This window comes from Sphaerodactylus townsendi, linkage group LG13 (genome assembly GCF_021028975.2).
Source record: "Sphaerodactylus townsendi isolate TG3544 linkage group LG13, MPM_Stown_v2.3, whole genome shotgun sequence".
NCBI classification, from domain to species: domain Eukaryota; kingdom Metazoa; phylum Chordata; class Lepidosauria; order Squamata; family Sphaerodactylidae; genus Sphaerodactylus; species Sphaerodactylus townsendi.
The window spans coordinates 30,361,357-30,384,151 of record NC_059437.1 but is presented as its reverse complement, the minus strand read 5'-3'; the positions used below and the strand labels follow the sequence as shown (position 1 = coordinate 30,384,151).

Here is a 22,795-nt window from a genome sequence, read left to right as displayed (position 1 = left end):
CACCCACGGGAAGGGAGTGGGAGTCATTGTTTGGAAGGTCCTTCGGGGCGGAAGGTTTTTCCTGCTTTGGCGTTGTTGTTACGAAAGGAATTGTTGAAATGTCCAGTGCGTCTGCGAAAGCCCTGTTGAGCTTGCCAGCGTTTGCCGTCTCTGGAAGATCTGGGAAGAGTCTTGTGAGATCGGAAGGTGTGTGAAGGTTTGTTGCTTTGGTAGGGATGATCGGTCTTGACCGATTTTGGCATCGCTTTTTTGTTGTCCTTGGTCTGTACCAGGACTTGTTCTAGTTCTGGACCGAACAGGGTATCTCCCTGGAAGGAGTAACCCGCCACCAGGTGTTTGGATAGCATGTCTGCGGGCCAGGCTCTAAGCCAAGCGTGTCTCCTAACCACTACTGTGTTGGCCATGATTTTGGATGTTATCAGTAGACCTTCGTGGTTGGAGTCAGCTAGATAAGATGTACTGAGGAGGATCCTTTCAATCCCTTCCCTAAGTGCTTTGGATTCAGGCGGGAGCATGTCTAGGATTCTTCTTAACCATACTATGGCTGCTCTAGCCATGGTGGCCGAGGAGAGTAAAAGTTTAGATAAAGAGGCCAGGCCGTCATATGCTTTTTTAAGGATGGCCTCTGAGCGTTTGTCCAGCTGATCTTTAATGGTGCCAACCCCGTCTTTGGAGACTAATCCCCCCGACTGAAAGGCGGAGACGGGTGCATCCACAGGTGGGACCTGGAGCATCTTGTTAATATAGTCTGGTACTGGGTACAGCTTTTTAAAGGTTGGGGACAGATGTTTAGAAGATGTGGGAGAAGCCCACTCTTTAAGAATGCCCTTCTGAAAATATTCAGGAACAGGTAGGTATTTGGGGTTGCGGTTCTCATGTGGGAAGATCTCTTTCTTCCCTTTAGGGACGCCCTTGATTGGTTTGTCTGAGGTGGAAGTGGCTGTAGGGTCCACTGCGTCTGCGGAATCCCTGAGGTCTAACGCTGTGATAGCTTTTGAAATTAACAGGGAGATGTTTTCGACGTCAAAAAATTTAAGGGGTTGCTCGGTATCTGATGCTTCCCCCTCTGACTCTGAGAAGTGTTCAGAATGACCCTCTGATTCGTTCTCACTGAATTCCTCCTCCTCCCCTGGGAAGGTTAGTGGTTTCCTATGGCTGCGTCTAGTTGCCCTTGCTGGAGACCTAATAGGAGATGCAGGGGAAAGAGAGCGCCTTCTGCGCTTAGAACCATGCTCTTTTTTGTGGTACGACTGGATCTCCTCCCTCATTGCTTCTCTAAAAAGCCCCACTAGTTGCTGGGGGGAGGCGTCATGCCATCTATTGAAGCCAGGGAGCGCCACTGTATGGCAACTATGCCCCTCCCCTTTTCTTGCTGTGCGGCCTCGTGCGTGACTCACGGAGAATGAGTCACTTTCCAAGCTGCCCTCCGTTCCGCTATCGGAGGGGGCGCCATCTTGAGCCTCGGCAGCGGCGCCCTCTGCTGTAGCGAGCAGGGAGGGAGAAGAGGCGGCCGCCGCGTTGTTCGAGGCCTCCGGGTCCTCGACGCGATCGCCGGCCCCCGGGGGGGAAGGAGAGCGTCGGTTGGGGCTAGAGGAGACCCGGGACTGGGCGGCGCCCTCCGCGGAGACGCGGGGGTTGCCGCCGCGAGGTTCTGAGTGCCGCGTTTTATCTTGCCGCTTCTTCCCGCGCGGCTCTTCATTCCGCGGCTTTTTGGCTTTGGGTTGGGTCTGAGGGGGGGGGAGGAGAGGGGACGTTGTTTTTGCTTGTCCCCTTGTTCTTGCGGGTGGCAGCTCTAGTGCCCTCCGCTGAGGATCGTGCAAAGTTCTCCCTGGGGGGAGAAAAACGATCAGCCATGGCAGGGTCTTTTGGGCAGGAGTTCCCTGCTTAAGAGGGCCCTGGCGGTTTAAGGCAAAGGTAGAAATAGAAGAACACTAAAAAGGTAGAAGTAACAGACACAAGAGACAGACTAGGACTTACAGTACAGTAAAAAACTTGCAGAGACTGAGAAGGATGCTGCTCTCCCTATCAGGCAGGGAAGTAAACTGGACCTAGATGGGCGTGCCAAGCAGTTCACAGGAAGTGACAAGTTTAAGACCCTGCCTCCCTGAGAACGGGTTGGGAAACACCCATCAAGATGCCCTTCCGCCTCCAGTAGAAGGGACAATCATGTACATTATCCTAAGGTCCTTGGGGAAAGGGGACATTAAAAATGGTAGGTAGTCTGCTAGTCCAGAAAATGGCTGCTGACTTTTGTTTGGAATGAGCCATTAAGAACATTTCACTTCAAATCTGAATAAACTATGCTTGCTTCCCATCACTTTTCCAAGCACGGTTTGAAGAGCTGGCACCTCCCTTTAGAATATTGGGGAGCTGGGAATTTTCAAGTCTACTTACTTCCACATGAATTTGCCCACGTTCCCCTGTCCTTTGAAGTTAGACGGGCAGTTGTCAGAGAAAGGTTCTTCTCAATAGCCGCGCATCAGTTATGGAATATCAGAATGCCTTAAACAGAGTAAGGTACTTGGTCCATCTAGCTCAATACTGCCTACTCTGAGTGTAGTGGCCTTACTTATTACGACATTTATACCTAAATATTCTTTCATCCTGTCACACAAGAAGGCCCCTGCTCTGACCAATCTCATGCCTGCTTAGCTTCAGCAAAATTGCCTGTTAATCATACTTAGGGACCCTGAGATCTTGTATCTAGAGATGCTGGGGACAGAGCCCAGGACCTTTTGCAGATATTACACAATGGGCGCTAGAGCCTTTCTGGACCATCTTCAGAGATGTCATTCCACTTCTTTCACCAGCAAACATCGGAGATTGTTTTGAATCTGAGATCCTCAAACAGAAAACTCCCATCTCCAAAAACTGCGACGCTAGGGATTGTCATATTATCTCCTTTACACTGTCTAGACATCCCACTGAGCTATCACAGCTGATCTAGATGGATACACCTAATTTCCATGAATATGAGTAAAAATAATCTATTTTGTATGCCATCTTTCCTAAGTGGCTGTGGCATGCACAATAGGGATGCTTCCAGGACTTTTCGCCTAGCAACTAGTTGATTCTCTGACGGACTTCAAAGGATTTGAAAAATTTGTCCTTTGTGGAAAGACATTTAAGTGCCTGCTTATGGCTTCTGTTTTCTGCTCCTCTGGAAGGCAGCACATAGCTATCTGTCTTGTGAATTTATTGTATTTTTAATTGGGTCTTATCTGTGTTTCATTATTTGTTGATATGCAACCTGATTTGAGAACTTGTTACCAGGCTAATCACAGGGAACAGAAACACTAGCACATATGCATAAATGAACAAATGCATAAATGCATAGGCGGGTGGGGAAGGAATTTGATCTCAACCTTTTGTGGGTAGGAACCAGCTTTGTCACAGTTTGTATTAAGTACACAGAGTATATATAAGGAAACTGCAATACAATTTTAGATGGACTGCTAGAATATGATCCCATATAAAACAGATCTACAATATAATCCCAATTATTACAATGTCCGGAGAAGGCCAAATTGTCTTGGCTATAGAGTATCCAAAACATGCTACATTAATTGTCTTAATGTTTTTCAATAACAGATTTGTCCAGTAGGTCAATACTAGCACCCCCATGTTGCAGAGAAGGAGCTGAGGGACGTACAGAGAGAGACTTGCCAAAGATTGCCTACAGAGACTGTGCTGGAGGTAAAGTTCACACTTGGCTCAGAATCTTGTGACACGATTTTAAAGTTGCACCCAAGCAGCACTTGTGTTGGGGAGAAGATGGGACTATCCCCACCCTCTCAAGCTGCCCGCACTGGCAACCCACACCAACCCTGTCACTTTGCTTGTTCACAGCGTACAGAGCAGCAAGCAGACGTCCAGTGTGGATCCATGGGTTCTGCCCTGTGAGTCATACATGTGATCATTTATGAAACCTGAGTCTTCTGCTTTTGGCTTCCAGGGCTTGACACATAAATGCCATATGGGGAATGTGGGGGAATTGAATTTGGACATTTCTTGAACATCAGGTGGGAGGGAAGTCATTTTCCAATTGTGGGAATGGGAACTGGCAGACAAAAGTCAGACTCCACTGTAGGGACTGAGAAGCTCAGAAGGATCAGGGTGCATCAGAATCATTGAGGGAAATGCCTGATTTCCCACTATATTCTCTCACCCTCTTTCATGTAGCTATCTTTGTACTACAGAGCTAGCTATTCTTCTATCCACATTTTTGTTCTCTTTTAATCAAACTTGACGTACAGATGTCAGCTGCATCTCAGTTAAGTCAACAGGACTGCCACGGCCCTCTTACCCTTTGGCTGGATTCCTCAGACTACTGCTCCGTCTAGACCTGACCTCGATCTTTTACCCGAGAGCTTAATCCTTCACCTCGAGGGCAATGAACACACATTGGCTTCAGCTAAGGCTTCTCAGAGCCTGGTCCTCTGGCTGCCAGATACACTTTTATCATTCGATGTACAAAAACTAATTTAGCAACTCCAAAGAATCTGATTTTGGTGACTCTTCAAAGATATTCAAATTTAGTTAGGGATAGAAAATGCAAACTTGCCAAAGACTAATCCTGAAGAGTTCAGAGGTTTGTAAAATACAGAAGTGCATTTTGTGAGGGCCTCTGTTCTGTGTTCTAGACAGCAAGCCATTATTCTCACTCAAAAGTTGCCATCTGATCAGAATAAAATGGTCCAGCTTGCTCCTTTTTCTGTTAACAGCAGCTACGTTTGCATAAACTAGCCAGTAAGATAAACACAGTCCCCTGCTCACCTCTGTACTTCATGCTGCTGTTTAAAGCACAGGAGCAGCAGCCAGTAAAAAGAATTGGCAATCCTCTTTTGGCAAAACTGAAGGGCTTATTTCTTCAAGAAGATCTCATGAAGGAAATATGAACAAAGGTATATACAGACATTGGCTCATAGCAAGCACTGCTTTATTTAAAATAGTTTCAACTCACCTTTCTGGAATTGCGTAAGGTAACTGACTTCATTAAAATACATACATGAACACAGTGGATGCATCTCTTTTCCCTGTGGAAAAGGGGTGGGGGGGATCAGGATCATCCTCCAGCAAATTAAAAAAACTTTTTTTAAAAATCAAAAGAGGTTCTGCATCTTTTAGCGAGACCAGCAGAAATACTCCTGTTGAATTTCCACCTGCCATATAGCTACAAGAAGCCTACCCTCTCAGGAATAAGCAGCTGAGAACAGCAAAATATCTCTGCCTACCCACCCTGCAGGATCATTGTGAAGATGAAGTGGTAGGCTGATATACCTGCTCATCTGGAAAGAATTCTAAATAAATGAAAGGGTGGGAAAGGACCAGATTTCTGCATTGGCTTCTGCAGCTATAACTTTAATGGCAGCTTGATCTAGAAGAATTAGCTGTCGGGACGGCAAGTGGTCAGGGCACAGAGATAATAAACATTGCCACTTGATAATTGCTACATGAGAAGATGCCGTTAAAGGGGCAGCGACAGCAGTTGCTTGAAAGTGGGCACCCCTGGGTGAATATCTGGCTGTTTCCGCACGGCCATGCTGGGGGGGGGGGTGCATCGGCGTATACAACGCCGACACACACACACCCAGGACCGTTTGCATGAATGGTCCCGGTAGGGGCAGGGAAGACGGCGCGATGGCTCAGCGCCCGTCTTGATGCCTCTTGATCGGCGATAGACTCTTCCGCGACCTTCCGGTGCATCGCCCAGGCCAGGGGACACGCCCCCCTGCCCTGCATGACAGCTCTGGAGGAAGTCCAACTGAGAAACCCCAACTTCATGAATCTGTGATAGTAAACATCATGGTTGACTGTATTAGAGAAAATAAGCCTGGGGATCCTAAAAGAAATAGTGGGGGAGTGATAAATAACATTTTTGTTGCGGTTGGACCAGACTAAAGTCCACTTATTACAGCAAGAATCTCAGCAACCTGCAGGCAACTGGTGGCCCAGAAATTAGCTATTGATCCCACCAGTGGACCACAGTCTACCTTCTGCTCCAGGTCTTGGAGGTACAGGAGGATCGAGATAAAATATTTCAGCAAGGATAAGGGGAAGCCTACAATTTGTGTGAATTCTGGAGTACCTGCCCTACCAATCTCCAAAAAACACAATGCATACCACAAAAAGGAACTTTGTCAAACCAATCTGTGTTACTGGGAAGACCAATCATGGATCTTCCAGTATGATTTCTAATCCTGAAAAGCATGAATGATCTCATCAATGCAGAGGGAAGATTCACTGGCCATAAATATAAATCCTTCCATGTTAAGGTCTTTGCACATTACATCTCTTTCTGTGCCTTTTTTGTGTACTGTGCTTAGGTCTCTAAGCAGCCCAGAGCCACGGGTGGAATCGGATGCTGCACCTCATTTGCTCTGACCAAAGAAATGGTTTTGATTTCTTACTTGGCATTTGGTCCATCTTATCAACTAAGGCAAAATGCCAGATTCTTGTTAATTACAACCCCCTTCTTACAGAGAAAAAATTCACAAATCACCCTTCTCTTTCTCCTTGGGTGCCGGCACTTTGGTGCTCAATTGAATTCTGAGGGCACAAAGTAATTAAAAGAGACGCCGAAGATAACCCTGGGGACTAAACTCCACATTGCAAGGATAACTTTGTCAACTAAGCAAATCTGCAATTTGAACCTTGCAGTTTATGATGCAACTTGACTGCTGTGCTGAATCTATTTCTCTGCAACCCATGGGGCACCTAAACAGGGTTTTGAACCTCCCATGACATTACATAATAATGTCTCAGGAATAACTGGTTTTAATGCTTTGGAGATTTATTTATCCCTGAGAGGACAGTCTGCATAGCACAAACTCCCTTTGGCAAAAAAAAGGGTAGTTCTAAGAGAATACATCCTAGCTTGCCTTGCCTAAAACATGTATTACTCCACGTCAATAATGATGGATGGAAAGCCAGCAATGCATTTTACAGGTCACAAGTGGAGGTATTCTTTTTTGCAGGTTGCAAGTGGAGGTACACTGTTGCCTTACAGACCTCAACTATTTTATACCTGGATGGTATGTGCATATGCATACCATTACTGCAGCCACTCATACACGAGGACAACTAAAGGTATAAGTGGTACCACTAGTAAAAACGTACTAAAGGCAAGGTCATAGAAGAAATCAACAAGTTACCATTTTCCCAGCATGGAAATCATTTTACCTGTTGAACAAGTGTCCATTACAAAGATACTAAAAGCATCCAAAGCCAAAATTCTCTTCATGTGTATGTCTGCTCCTTTAGAACTGTCCAGTGTACTCTGAACTCTTATGCAACTGTTAAAGAACTAATAATTAGTTCTTTAACTGTTAAAGAACTAATATATCCTTCACATATTAATTTTACTGAAAAGGAGTCTAGTGTTTTGCAGTAACTGATTCAGTATACTTTTTTGTATTTTGTGTGTTATGTTCCTGACACGTCTTTTCACGTCACAAAACTTTGTTTTTACATTATTACTAAAAAATTTCCATGCATTGAATTAAAAAAATCAGTATATACAAATAACTCTTGTACCAGATTCATACCCATTTTGACATCACTAAGTATCTGAATACAAATGGTTGTACTCACTGTTTACCACAATCCCACCCAGCTGTGTACAAGCAGGGTGTGTTTTTAAAAAAACACAACTGTAATATCTCTTTTCCAAATTAAAATCAGAGACTTTCCTTTTTAAAAAAAATCAAGGAACACACAGTACCTGGGTCAGAGTTATGTTCTAAAGGAACAGAATCAAGCTATCAGATTCCTGGCATGGAAAAATGCAACTACTTTGACCCAAACAGCTTGAGAACAGGAAGTAAAAAGAAATTACCCAGTCCCGGCCTCTCGCGTTAGGAACCAGAGTGGGGAAACCGGCATTTCCTGCCATTGCTTGCCTTTGTTCTGACACTACCCAGCACTGCTCAGCAAAAGCTGCTGGGTTTCCCCACCCCTCCCCAAAACGGTCCAAATCTGCTGGCAGTACATTCCTTAGGAATTTCACTCAGGCTTTTTCTCAAGAGCAGAGAATAAATAATTTGGGCAGAAGCAGGGTAAAGCTTTGGGAGAAGACTGCAAAGAATTTTTCCCCTTCAGAATTACAATACAACTCACCAGGCCCAAACCTGGAAGCAAACACTCTCACAAACGTGTGACATTCTACACAGCAGCTCCACATCGGAGGTTACTCTATTCCCTACTTGTTCTGTTCCATACCTTCTCCCCCACACATCTTGAGACACAGGTCGGGTGCCCACCTTCCCTTTGCATAACCGTATGGTACAACCTACACATTTTATACAAGGGGATTCAGATACAACATTGCGGGGGGGGGGGGAATCTCAGACTCGCCTGCGCACAAATGCTTTTGCTCTCTGCCAGGTATGTAGTGAGAAAAAGACATCCAACTCCTACCTCATTCTTCTAAACTCTGCCATCTTCTCACTCCTCAAAAGAACAGCAGCTCAGAGGTTTGCCTCACTGAGTAAGAAACACTCCTTTTAGCACATACTGGTGGCACGGCCCAAAGATTCCGACTGTCTCCAAACACTGCCAGGTTTCAGTTGGGGTCAGGGGGGAGAAGGATGGGCTGTTTTCACGCTAAGGGAAGAACAATAAACAGCACTCGGCAGCCGAGTCAGAGAAGGTGCCGCCAAAACCTCCAACTCTTTTTCTCTCTTTTTTTTTTAAAAAGGGGGGAGAATGAGAGGGAGAGACTGCCCTCCCTTAGGAAGGCTGCCAACCAGCTCTCGATCATGAGGCTGTTTTCAGAGCTGAACAGAGATCTTATTGACACAGCTTACAGCCTTCTGCAAGACATTTGACAACAGATCAGATTACAATACACACTCACATTTGGCCTCCTTTTAGGCACTGGGGACCCTTTGGACACACAGTGGCTGGCCACCATAGGCAGCAATACTGAAGCAGAAATAGAGGAGCAGAGTTATGCCAGAAAAACTTTGTGGGCAGTTCCCTCTCTGAGTGACTCACCACGAATAACCAAGGCTGTTTACTGCGAGGAAAGCGATCAGCCTTTGCTGCCGAATAAGGTGCTAGTCAATATGAGCAATGCCAACAGCACCAAGAGAGCGGAAAGTACAACACTACTCATTTAAATTAAACAATATAGCACCTATGTTCTCACTACCGCTGCAAAATATGTACTAATAGCCGAGGTTCATCTGCCAAATCATTGTACTGTCAGGTCATGGTCATCAACACAGTCTGTCTCGCTGCAAAACGGATTCTAAAAAATTCTGCCAAGCGAGATTTTTTTTAAAAAAACCAGAAAACAGTCACATCTTTGGAAGAACATTACACAGAATATCAGTACCTGACATAAACCCATAAAAATATTGGAGATTCCTGCCCCCTCACCTCCCATTTCAGGGAAGGGCAGGCAACATATTCGACACCCTAGACAACAAGTTAAAGGACTGCACCTATTTTGCACACTTTTGTTCATGTGGGCTGCGTACTGTTTTTACAGTGCCAAATGAATTTGGCAAGAAGACGCCTCACTGGGCTCCTGGAAACATGTGGCACTTAATTCTCCAGAATTTCTGTTCTGAAACTGTTGCTGTCAGTTGTGCAGGGGTAGGAAGTCAGCACTTCCACATATCTCAGACTTATACAGCTATAACACTACAAATTGTAGCATTGAGCCTACTCATGTCAGCGTAACAGGCACTACAATTTGGCTACAGACATGCTGTTTAAGAATGTCTAAAAAGTCTTTCTACAAGCAGGATATTTGCAAATCAAGAAGAAGAGTCCTAGTCTATTCTTTGTTTGTTTGTTTACTATTTACTCTGCTTCACATGGTAGTTTTCAAGATGACTTGTGTAGCTCCCACCTGCACTCCCAAGACCCCTGCTCACACATAGAATGACCCCTTCCATGACAATGAGGCCAGAGGATACTTCCAGACAGAATGTCCATTAATTTTCAATTTAAAATGAAGTTTCAAATAAATGCGATTATGGCAGAGCTATGTGCCAGAATCAGATGGCCACTGGACACCTATCAAGGAGGGTGAGTGGTAACAATTTAGAGTATGCTTGAATAGGTTTAGAACTCTTCTCTGTTATCCATCTGTGTTTCCTTCTCCCATCCAGCTTTTTCTCCCAGTAGGGCTTACAGACCTGAAGTAATACCCTCTCTAATCACCACCATGAGGGCAAAAAAACTCTGATCAGAGGTGTTCTGTTTTGGTGCGAGGAAAGGCTGATCCCACCAGTGAGGAAAGGGGATGGGTGCAGCAACCTCCTCTCTCCCTCCCACACCCCCTTTACAGGAATTCAGCCAACTCCTACATGATCCTCAGCTCTGGTTGACCAACCATCGGCTTGTGGATGTTTCTAACACAATATAACTAAGTTCCCAGATTTAACACACTACAGTTCCCCAAACAGTTACACAAGGGAGGCCAAAGCAGCAACTGCAAATTCTAACGTCTCAGTCTTGTGGGATTAGATAAATTCACGGTCTATCTGCAGCCATGACAGCTAAAACTGTACTTTTAAAAATCAGAGGCACAGTCAAAACACATCACACCCATCCCTTAATGCTCTCATTTCTTCCTTTTTGGGGACAGAGGAACATATTTATTTGCAAAACTGTAAAGTACCATGTATATGGACAGAGACATATTAAGAATGCAAACAACTTTCACATCCTGCTGGGGTTTGTTTCAGAAGCCACGGTCTGACACGAGAGGATGCTGGGCTGGCCGAGATGAGTCTTTGGTTTGACCTGGCTGACCTTCTCTTCCAAGTAAGGAAACCTGCATCTGTCAAAATTTGTGCGCGGGGGCGGGGGGATCTGCAGAAATCCTGGCTCTCGCTTGAACCCATTCATCTGAACCTAGGCTATCTTTGGGGCCAGGCGGCAGACTGTGTGACCCTCCTCAAGGGCCCTCCCCATCCAGATACTGGTGCGCACTGCTGCTGCCTGCTTGGATGTAACGCAGCCGTGGGCGTCTGCTAGTCCCGCTGCCAGAGCCCGAACTGAAACCGCAGAGCAATGACAACTGAAGGAGAGGAGGGAGAACTAAATGTTGTCTGCCTCAGCCCTCATCAGCAATGTCCGCTGCCAGACGAATTCTGTCCTCAGGAAGCCTCGCTGCAAGCTGCTTAGTGCTACAGTCAGGAGAAAACAAAAAAGAATGGGATCTTGAGACCCGTTTGAAGGTTGAAAGCCATACTGCTGAGAAAGGAAATTTGCTTCCACCATGTGTGGATGGCAAGCTCATACAAGGCTGCCAAATCTGTATTCAACTTTATTTCCTCAGTGATCTATCACTCTCTCTCTCTCTCTCTCTCTCTCTCTCTCTCTCTCTCTCTCTCCTCTCAAACTCAAACTTTCGCAGATCTTCCCTGCCTCCCTTCTCTTCCAGCGCATCCCTGAAATTTGGCAAGAAAGGCCATCCGAAGTCAGGCAGATGACTTTCATGAGTGACCCTGTACCCTTGGTTTCCAAGGAGCCCAAAAGACGGATTTCAAGAAGATGGTTTGTTGTTGCCTAACTCTGCATAATGACCCTGGAATTCCTTAGTGGTCTCCCATCAAAGTATTAACCAAGACCAACCTTGCAGTTTGCATCTGAGAGATGAGAAGATCAGACTAGCCTGGACTATGCAGGTCAGGGTACGGTGCCCAAATATCACCCAGTTCAGATCCTTTTCATCTTGCTACACAAAACTGTTCCCACAAGCCACAGCCAGAAAGAGACTTCTCACAACCACTACGTGAGGATTCAAACACACACACACACACCAGCATCTTACAATTCAGGTGCATTCCCTGCTAGTTTTTGAGAACGGAGACATCAACTTCAGGAATGTTAACTGGTTGTTGCTGTTTGGGAGGGGTTTTTGCCTATAAAAACTGCCTTGGGAGACAGGAGTTATACAAACGCAAAAAAAAATTCACAACCTCCTCTCCTTTTCTTGCTCACTGTCACTTCTTTCCACACAGTGCAGCTTCACCACAAACAGTAAGGTTTTTCCCCCTTAATACAATCACAGACAATTAGGGATTAGAGAGGTAGTGAGATGACACCACGCAGTGATGCCACAAAGCAAATCCCAAAAGCACCATTTTACAGTCCTCAGGGGCAAAACTTTTCCACGTAATACCCCCTCCCAGATTGACCCAGCTCTAAACTCCAGGAAAGTACTTTCTGCCTCCTTTCTCAAACTGCCACTATGGGGTGGCAAACACCTCATTTTTGAAGGAAAACAGAAACAGCTAGTATCCCATAATTCCTTTCACCAAGGAAGGCAGCGTGACCAGAGTTGCCATCGGAAAGCTAAAAGTCAATTTTTTTCCATCCCCCAGGACGAGAAAAATGGTAACTATCAACAACAGGGACACCTGCACTATCCTGTTACCAGCATCTCCCCTAGAATTAATCACAGTGACTCAAATTTGTACGAAATTGTCTCATACTGAGTCAGAGCTTAGGTTCATTGAGCGCAATACTGTCTTCTCTCACTAGCAGTAACTTTCCAGGTTTTGTCACATCGAAAACCCTTTCTAACCACCTACCAATGGAGATCCTTTAACTGGCGATGCCAGAGATTAAACCTGGCATCACCTGCATGCAAAGCATCTGCTCCACCTCTCCCCGTATCACTGTATCATTTTGCAGCAATGTAACAACAAGCAACCTTGGATCAAGTGTGAAAACCCCGCATCCACAGCAGAAATACCAGCAGTGAACTGAGAATTATTTGCTGACACAGGAGAGTCTGTTCCCCGCCCCCAACTACCCTCTTTGTGTGGGCACAAGGGTAATCAAAATACCTTTAAAAACATCTATATTGACTGGGTTTCTGAGTGCTGCCTAAATGCTTCAGAAAGCTTCCTGCTGCAGTCCTTGACCATGTTTAATCTCTGTTTTCTGACCTCTGTAGTGGCATTTGGCTCAAGCACAAAGAGAGAATTGGGAGAGGAGGCTGATTTAACCAATGAAGGGAAAGGGCAGCCTCGGGACAGTGCAACAGGCAGTACGAACCACTGCCCAGGGTCTTAGAAGTCAAAAAGAGCTGGGTTAACTTTGGAAAACAGGAAAACTCAGGGGTGGGGGCACAGTAACTACCTCACCTAGGACGTTAAAGTCACAGCTTAAAGGCAAGAGACTTTCCTCCCCTCCCCCCCCCCCAATAACTTCCCCAAATGCAGTCCCTTCACCTGCAGAGCACGGCAAAGGATCTTTGACTGGAGAAACCTATGACAGGAACAAAAGTATACACAAGATGGGGCAGAAGTTTTCACCTACAGAGGGCAGGCAGATTCAGCCTATTCTGGACAATTCCTTAGGGTAACAGGAGCTGACACACTTCGCTTTTCCTCACAGAAGCCACTTAGTATAGTCCCCTACAACTGGTTTTGGTTCAGACATGTTGGTCAAGGGCCAGGGCCAGCTCTTTTGGTCGACACGGACTACTCAAACTCATTTTCCTCCTAGCAATATGGCAGCACCACACTCACCCGCTTGAAAAAAATAAAATAAAGCAATCACACTTATTTAAAAACTGGAAGACATGATGAGGGTAGGAAGTCTGTACAAGACAACTTCATCAAATTAGTATTTGGGAAGGGATGTGTGGAATCACTTTATGGTCAGCTCTTCCAGCTCAGAAGCAGCCATTAAATACAGATAGCCCTATGTGTTACCTACCATTTTCCTTTGTAACAAGATAAAAAGGTGGGGAGGAAGCAATCCTAAGCTCACTGATAGGAAGTCTCACTAGTGGCCTAGCAATGGACCAGTAATGGTCTCAGACCCTTGAAGGACAGCCTGCTTCATCAGTATCTGATTTTAGCCCTACCCCGGTACCTCCAGGTAACTAGGACAGACTCCCTAACAAAAAATCCTTTCAGCACCCCAAAAACTAATACATACATGAGTCACTGAGGTATCACAGGACTTTTTGTATCACTGTCTCTCAGAAATGTGTTGTAACTGCACAGCTAAAACTTAGTGGGTGGTGAATCCTGGACCTAGGATCTTCTCCTTCATAGAGCCTTTCTCTAGGCCAGATGAGCTCCTTCCCAGTTTTTAAAAGGGGAGTGCAAGAGAGTTTGTTTTGGTCAGACTTCTGACAGTAGCTGCGGTTGCTGTTGATTTTACTAGAGGCAGCCAATGCCTCATGTGACTCGCTCTTAAGGCTTTTATTTTGATCAAGATGCTGTTGTCATACAAATTGCTATTAACTTTTAACATCTTTAACATTTTAACATATTAGCTTTTAACATCTCTGAGCCCTTTTGCAAACCAAACTTGGGTAGGGGGGCGAAAAGGTAATCGACCAGCAGATGTAAAACAGAGCAAATGTGTGCAAAAATCCTCTGGGAAAAACAAGTGAATCCAAATGGATGAAGTAGGAAATGTTTCCCCATCAAAAAGACACACATTCTGTCCCTCACTTATTTCATCATTCTGCAAAGGATAAAAACTGCAGCTCTGACATCCTGTCATGGTACAGGTTCCTGGAAGGCAGCTAAACACCAAGACTACTGGTTTTGCTAATTTCTAACTCTTAGCCATTAGTCAGGCTATTCCAATTTTATCTTGCATGTTTTAAGGGTCTATGACACTTTTACCGTTACCCATTGCACTTCATCGCCTTTTGGGGATGTTACAGAATTTTCTCCATATCTGTCTAGCCCCAGCTTCATGCACCTGACAGAACATGGGCTCTGACTCCCAAGGGATTAATTTGTCCTGGTGCTCTCCAGGATTCGGACCAAGCATGTGATTTCAGTGGTGGGATTCAGCCAATGTCACACAATGGTAAGATTAGGGGAGAAAGCCCCCTAAAGAAGGAGATTGTTTTCCCACAAACTTGCATCTTTTCCCTCTGGAAGTCAAGAGCTGATTATGCCGCAATTAGGAGAGCCAGTGTGGTGTAGCGGTTAAAAAGTGTCAGACTAGTATAGTATCTGGGATCTCCAGGTTTGAATCCCCACTCATGCCATAAAAGCTTGTTGGCTGACCTTGGGCCAAGCACACACTCTCTGCCTAACCTACCTCACCAGGTTGTTGTGAGGATAAGATAGAAGACAGGGGAATGATGTAAGCCATTTGGGTCCCCACTGGGGAGAAAGGCGAGGTATAAATGAATTACAGAAATAAATACGGTTGTTGCGGGCGTTCCGGGCTGTGCAGCCATGGTCTGATAGATCTTGTTCCTAACGTTTTGCCTGCATCTGTGGCTGGCATCTTCAGAAGTGTCTCACAGGGAGAAGTCTGTGTGTGCAACACAGCCGAGTTTGAATCCGGCCGTGAAAACCTTCGACAATACAAATAAATAATTTGTTTACCATCAAGAGGAACAGCATTCTTTTTACTTTTGCCATGACACCCAGGAATTTCTGATTGATTGAAAATCAAAAATTGCCATTAAATTTTTTAAAAAAACTAGTTTTAGAATGAAAAAAACTCTACGTGATGTTGCAGGGTTCTCCGCTTCCTCCTGCTGGCCGGTAGTTTTGGACATCAGGAGACCCGTGCGGCAATGATTCAGCAGCCAGGAGGTGCCCAGGCAACCAGAAGGAACACGCTGCCTGGCAAGAGATGTTATCCTGGGCTGGCAAGTTCCCCTCCCTGCCTCTCCAAGGACTGCAGCGCAAGGCTGGGGGCCTCTCCAAGCTCGCCTCCTCAGCCAACACTCTGGGGGACACTTTGGGCAAGCATGGGCATCCTGGCCCGCAGACAGGGGGGACAGCCTGGCAGCACGTGGAGGAGGGGGGAGTGGGTGTGGGTGGGCAGATGAGCCACGCCAGAGAGCCCACGCCGTCCACTTCTTCGCACTCCTGTCCTTTGTTTCCAGGCAGACTACAGTGCGGTGGCAAGACCGGGCAAATGCGCATGCTTTCCCCCCTCCTTCCTGAAGGCTCTTAAAACACGCACACGCCCCACTCTCCCCCCCCCCCCACCGCCACTCTTCGCGCACTCCAAGCCTGCGTGGTTTATGCAAGGACAGGGCCAGCCACACGCCACTTTTGAGTACGATCCGCCCCAAATCCGCAAAGCACGAAATGCAAAAGATACTCCAGTTTTATTACACTTTAGCGTTTCCCTCCCGCCACCTTCAGATCTTACACGATATATATTTTCCTTGCCCGGAGATTTCTGTTCGGATTTGATTTAAAAGGAAAGACGGGACCGAATACTGCGAATCTAACTTTAACCAAAACAAACAAAAAACGTAGGTTTTTGACCGGCTATCCGAATTTGGAAGGGGCTTGGGGGTAAAAAAGCAAGCAAAATATATGCGGGAAAGCCCTCTCTAAAACACGCCCTTCCGCATTAAATACTCTTGACAGGTACGTCGCCTTTCCCAAATCAAGAACTTTGCCAGTTATTTTTTTGCGCCCCAAGAACCCACCCTGACAGTCTTGGGCAGAGCAGAGAACAATGTAAGCGTCAGTCGAGCCACCCAGATCGCTGCCCAACGGCTGTCCTAACCTTGCCTACATGGCACCGAGTGGGGAGGAGGGGAGAGCGGGGGAGGGCCGGCGTGAAAATAATTGCAACCCAAGTTCTTTCTAAACAGCAACAACTATTCTGCAAGCATGCCGTTTCTGAGGCCGCCGCCGCCCCCAACTCTCTCCATTGTCTCGCTGTTTTTGTGGCTCTTGCAAATCTCAAGAACACGCGCGCGCTGGGGGGGAGGGGGGGGATGGAGATCAGCGCTGCGAAAGGCTCCTGCTGCAAAGGAGCCGCCTCCGCAGCCAGCAGCCGCGCCTGCCAGGCCGAGAAACCTCCCCTGCCAAGCCCGACGGGGGGCTCGGGCGGCGAGGGGCTGCGGGGAAGCCACAAGGGTGCGCCCACCCGGAGGAGAGCGCGCCGCGGCCAGGCGGGCAGCAGAAGCAGCAGCGTGCCCAGCGCCCCGTCTCGCCGCCGGCAGGCAGGCAGGCAGGCAGGCAGACAGACAGAGCCCTTCCAGGCTGGGGGAGACGAGCAGGCGGGCTCCCCCCGACGAGGGCTTACCTTCTGCTTCTGCGCTGCTAGCAACGCGCGGCCGCCGGGCAGGGCAGCGGCTCTAGGCGGCAGCGGGCCATCGGCGCGTCCAAGGGCAGAAGCGCAACAGCGGCGGCGGCGGCGGCGGCCGAGTGGTGGCGGGGCGGGGGCAGGGCTGGGCCAGCTTCTCCCCCCCCCCTAGCATGGGTGCCTCATGCAGGCCGCCATTTTAAAAAGGAAAAAAAGGGGGGGGAGCGAGCTGGGCGGCTGCAAGCGCCGGAGCCGCAGAAGCGAATCACAGCCCGGCCTGCGCGCTCCGGGACGCCGAGGCGGCCGGGAGGAGGGACCAGGCGCGGCTGGGGCGGGGGACGCGGCGGGCGGGCGGGCGGGCGAGCTGGAGGCAGAGAGAGCTGCGCCCGGAGGGAGGGAGGGAGGGAGTGGGGGAGGCGCTCCGGCCCCGTCTGGCCCAGGGAGATGTGGAGCGGAGGGTCCGGTGCGCTCAGGCAGGACGGCGGAGTTTGGCTGCTGGCTGGGATATGCCACCTGGGCGCGGAAACGTAGCCAAAGCCTTCCTGGGCTGCGAATGGGTGTCGAGCACGGAGTGTGCAGCGGTGCGATCAAAAGGGCGGCAGAATTGCGCCTGGGTGCCCAGTTCCGCCTGGCAGTGGAGCTCAGGCTTCGAGGGAGTCCCTGCCCGACAGGATTCCGCGCGCCCCCCCCGGGAGGGCGAAGATTGAACTCCTAGCATGAGGCCTGCCGCCAGGCAATCCGCAAGGGGCGCTTGAGAGGCTGGAGGGCGCTTCTGGCACCGATAAATGCAAACCGCTTTGCTAGAATGCCTGGGGGCAGCCGGTGGAGATATCCAAAAGGCCTCTAGTGCTTCTGAGGAGAGCAACATCATCAGGCCTATAAGTTTTATTTTTGTTATTTTCAAACTTTTGCATCTCACAAATACTCATCTGAGTTTGTTTCTGGTGGACGCTAATCTGGTGAACTCGGTTTGTTTCCCCACTTCTACATATGAAGCCTGTTGGGTGACCTTGGACTCGTCACAGTTCTCTCAGAACTCTCTCAGCCTCACCTTGCTTACAAGGTGTCTGTTGTGGGGTGGGGAAGGGAAGGGAAGGGAAGGAGTTTGTAAGCCACTTTGAGACTCCTTACAGTTGAGAAAAGTGGGGTATAAATTCAAACTTGTCTTTTTCATCTTAGAGGTACAGGTAAAACAATGCATAAAGGCAACAATAACAGAGGTGTCCTAAAAATGCTGAGAAGGTAGAAATTAAAGACAGAATGGGAAGTGCTCAACAGAAACAGTAAAACAAGCAACAGTGTACCAACAGATCAAAATTTAAAAAACTTATACAATATAGCAGCATTATCAGTAAAAGCTCCCTGTTGGAGAAGCCAACAGAAGCACTGACAAAAATAAAACCAGATTTCCTAAGCTCATTAGATAAGTCATGCTTGGAAGAATAAAATATATCTACACCTGGAACCAAAAACTTCAGATGCCAGGCAGTTACAGAAATATCATTTTTTAATCAGGATGTGACAACCATGTTTAGTTCATTGGCCTTTGGACAATCAAGGGTCATAGAGCAGGGCCCTTCACATAATATTGACAGGTTAGCACACAGATCTAAACCCTTCTGTGGCTACTGCCCATTTTAACAGGCATAAAACAGTACTATAAAATCATAAAAACAAGAACCAAATAATTACCAATATTAAAGCAAGGTATTAAAATAAAGGTCATAAATATAGCCTAAAACTAATAACCAACTTTAAATTATATCAAAATACAGCTTTAAAAGATTAAATCCATCAGTTAAAGGCCTGGGGTGAAAATAAATGCCCTCTATAAATAAATAAGGACTATAAAGTGGTTACCAAGCCTCTGTCACATTTTGTTTTAAAACCCAAATGCATAAAAGAGAACAGATTGTCTCTAGTAATGGTCATGTGGTAATAGATTTGTCAGCAAGATTATTTTTTGCATTCTATTTGTGAAGCAACTTTCAACAAAATATTACAAGAATGTTATAGAACAGTAAGCAGTCTCAACCACTATCATAAAATAATGTGACATAAAAGGAAAAGTGCGTTATAAATTTTTAATAAATAAAATAAATTTGTCCTTTAACTCCTAAATTTAACATCTGATGAGGAATAGTTACTTCTGATGTATTGTTAAACTGAGTCCAAACTTGGTAAAATCAAATGTGAGTGGCATTGTAGCTCACCATTTTGCAAAGACAATGTGCTCCAGATTTCAACTGAAAATTGGCTCTCTTCCATTCTGTGTCTACCCTATGTCTGGGTTGGGTTTTTTTTACATGTGATGCTAACATCCCAATGGGGGGATGGGGGCGGGGGGCGGGACAGCAGAGCAGCAGTTGAGGGTGTGCCTCCACAAAAGAGGGTTCTAGTGGAGAAGGAGAACATTCTTTTCTTTCCCAGGAAAGCCCATTGTCCAGTTTGACATATGCCACACTTTTTAGTGTTGTTAAGTCTGTGCCACAAAAACTGGGTATTCCTGGACTGAAACTCCTCTGGGAGCTGACTAAAGTCAGCACCATTCTGGGAACACCCCCTCCACACCAGTGTGGCCTCCTCTGGCAGAGGATTGCTGGCCTCATGGGTGAACATCTAGATTCAGGCATCAACACCTCCCCTGCTGGGAATTGCACTGTAGGAATGCTTTTTAAGACCAAAACTTTTCACCAGATGAAATGTTGGATACTCTACTCTCAAAAACCACTGCAAGATAGATTCCTTTGAAGAAACCTCTTGGACGAAACACAAAGAGAATTTTATCTGAGTAATAAAATATATATTTTACCTACTTTGCACCTTTGGCCTTGATCTTATTTTTTTATCTCCAATTAACAATGTAACAACTTGCCTAAATCTGCCATTTGTAACTGGGGAAGCAACTTTGCCCCCAGAGCTGTAAAGAACACTGGTTAGAAGAAGTAACTTAAGTTGATTTAAGGAAATCGGTATCAGTTGCCAAGCCTGTGAAGTTGATGGATGAAGTTGATTCATGACAAACAGAAGCAAATATTGCATTAGTCAAATCATAAATTCATGGCATTCAGATTCAGTCTCTTAACCGTGGTGGCTAAAGTGAATGTCAACATTCACAGGCAAACAACCTGTGAATACCACTGGAGAGGGCTTGATCCTTGAGCTCTATTTACTGGCCTCCCAGTGCAATTCATTGGCTATAGCGTGAAACAGGATGCTGGACAAAATGAGTGGTCTAATCTAGCAGGGCTCTCCTTATGTACAAACCACACACAAGGGGAGAAGGCTAGGGTAACGTAAGTTTGACTCTATCGAATGTTGGAAATAGAAGATGGAGTGATGCGTCCTTCTTGTCACTGATCCTGCCTCTGCTTGGTGTCAGAGGTATCAGCTTTAGCCACCTGGCTTTCAAAATGCCCCGGGCAGGATTTTTTTAAGCCTATTACAGGTACTGCAGAGATCCAAAGCTGATATGTTCAGGCCTCAATCAGTTCTCTCTTCTGGCTCTCAAATTAATCCAAATCAATGATTATTGTCTTAAAAAGAGGGAAAGATAATTTCCTTGTTAAAGCAAACACTTGTGTTCAGAGTTTTTGATCTTTGAAAAAGTGACTTTACAGATGGCATTGGGAAGTTATTTGTGATTAATTAAGCACTTTATAAATGTAGGCAACATAATAATAAATAGTGAATAAAAGGATGTGGCTCTCTGGTTGAAAATGATGTCCCTTCAGTCTGACAAAGGTTGCAACTTGCAAATCAGATGTAAAGTTAAAGATGGCGTCAGAGTAAGATTTCGGCTGTGACCTGGGTAACAGTGAGAGTCAAGCCCCAAGTGGATATTTTGTTTACCACTGAATATAAAAATCGTTGCATATAATTACGAGAGTTAAGCTTGCTCAGGGGAGATCCAGCTGGGAGCACACGCAATGTTGCAAGGAAGGGCTGAGGTGTAATCAGCAGAATGACGCGAAACAAAAGGAGTATGTTTGCACATCTCCTGCAAACACTGGCAATTTATACTTAACCAAATCCTAATAGGAGAGAATTTGATGGCCCTTATTTACACCAGCTGGGATAACAGCCCCCAAACAAGCTGCTGTCTAAGCCTTCTTTCAACTTCAGTGTGGCTTAGTCATTAATGATGTGTGCCTGCAACTGAGTTACCTGTGCAGCAAATCATCCACTTGGATAGACTCACCCAACTAAGAGGAGGATAGGAAAGCGGGTTTATCTAGTTTGCTTAGTCTACAGGTTGCAGTTTTGAATTTACATCTGGCTGGCCGGGGTGGCAAATTTGCAGCAGAAAGCTGGTTTGTGCTGGCTTTTACATTTAACCTATGTACTTGTTTTGAAGAAACCATGGGTCTGCAAAAGAGAGCAGTGAATGTTGCTTGGGACTTCTCATCCCCTGGGAAAAGGGAAGGAAAATTATTTTAAAGTTGATGGGATGGTTATGAACTTTGCATGTATATCCCACATCTGATGCTAGGGTTGCATTCAGGTGTAATGATAAACCATGAGTCATTTACCTGTGGTTTATGCAACTAACTAGGCAGTTCTATCTGATATAAGTAGCAAGTCCTTGTATGTCTGCATCTTGCCTCTGTCCTTTAAGTAGAAAGGGCACATCTGTCTGCTACTGTCTCCAGCCAAGCAGCTGCCGTGGGTAGTGTGACTCAACAACCTGTAGGTTCTGCTGCCAACCAATAATCCTTGTTGATTGGTGTTCAGATATCAGAACTAAACTAGGCTTTTGATCTGTTTATATTTCATGATTTCTCATAATGTCTACACGTCACCAAGATCTAACTAACCAGCACAATTTCCTGTCTATGGTTTTTTAAAAAGAGATGCCTAATAGTTATTTCTGTTAAATGCAAAATAAAATTAAAATATTAATACAAAAAGTTAAATACTTTTACTGCCTAAATATGTGTGGGCAAAGAAAAATACAAGTCATTCCCAGAATCTGTAGATGGAGCAGCAGGATTCCAGACCCATTTAACCAGCAAAATAGGTCATGCTTGGGGGGGGGGAAATCAATTCTGCCACATGCTGATCCATCATAAATCAGAAAAGATCCACTTAAATGGGTAAATCTCAAGAGATACAAAAGAGCTATCTGAAGGAATAAAAGGGAGAGTAGGAGGAAGATTTTTGCTTTCTCTCCTCCTGCTAGAAGTTGGGGGTCACCAAGTATAATTGATTTACAGTAGGTTTAAGAGGCAAAATGTCACAATACACAGTTTCACACAATGCATAGCTAACTTTGGGAACTTTCTACCTCAAGATGTTGTGTAGGTCAACCAGTTTAAATGGCTTGAAGAACAGTATTCCTAGGGAATAGATATTAGTGATGATAGCTAAATGGAACCTCCATGCTTAGAGGTAGTGAACTTCACAAGGGAGTGTGTTACCAAGAATTCCTCAGCTGCAGTGTCAGAATCTGCTACACTTCTTATGGTCAGAAGACACAGTGCAGGTCGTATCCAGACATCCTAATTGTATAAAGAAGTTTTCATCAACAGACGCAGTCCTTGCAGTTTAGCATGGTGGTTCCTGGTCCAAAGAGTGATGTGAATGAAAGTTTTCTCACCTGGACATACCTCCTTAACTGAACTGGGGAGTGAAGCTGGGTTTCTCAGCCTCCCCAAGTGAAGTCACCCTACTCAAGAAATCTACTGTGCTTGAGAGTCTCTGGGATGGGAATGGAAGAGGGAGAGGCTTCCAATTATGAATCTCATTCATAACTTTCTAATTAAACTCTGATACATTTTCTTGT

General features: G+C 45.9%; 1 protein-coding gene across 6 annotated transcripts in view; it reads right to left on the bottom strand.

Annotated features, from left to right (window-relative positions):
* MBNL3 (muscleblind like splicing regulator 3) overlaps nt 1-17,285 on the bottom strand; it is a 117,855-nt gene extending 100,570 nt beyond the window's left edge. Inside the window, exon 1 of one of the 6 annotated variants that reach the window (XM_048514764.1) lies at nt 17,011-17,285. The gene's annotated coding sequence lies outside the window, so the exon portion shown is untranslated. Of the gene's footprint in view, nt 1-8,418; nt 8,739-17,010 lie in introns of those variants that run through there. The other 5 variants (XM_048514766.1, XM_048514767.1, XM_048514768.1 and 2 more) reach the window with 5 other exon arrangements.
* Nucleotides 17,286-22,795: the final 5,510 nt, after the last annotated feature.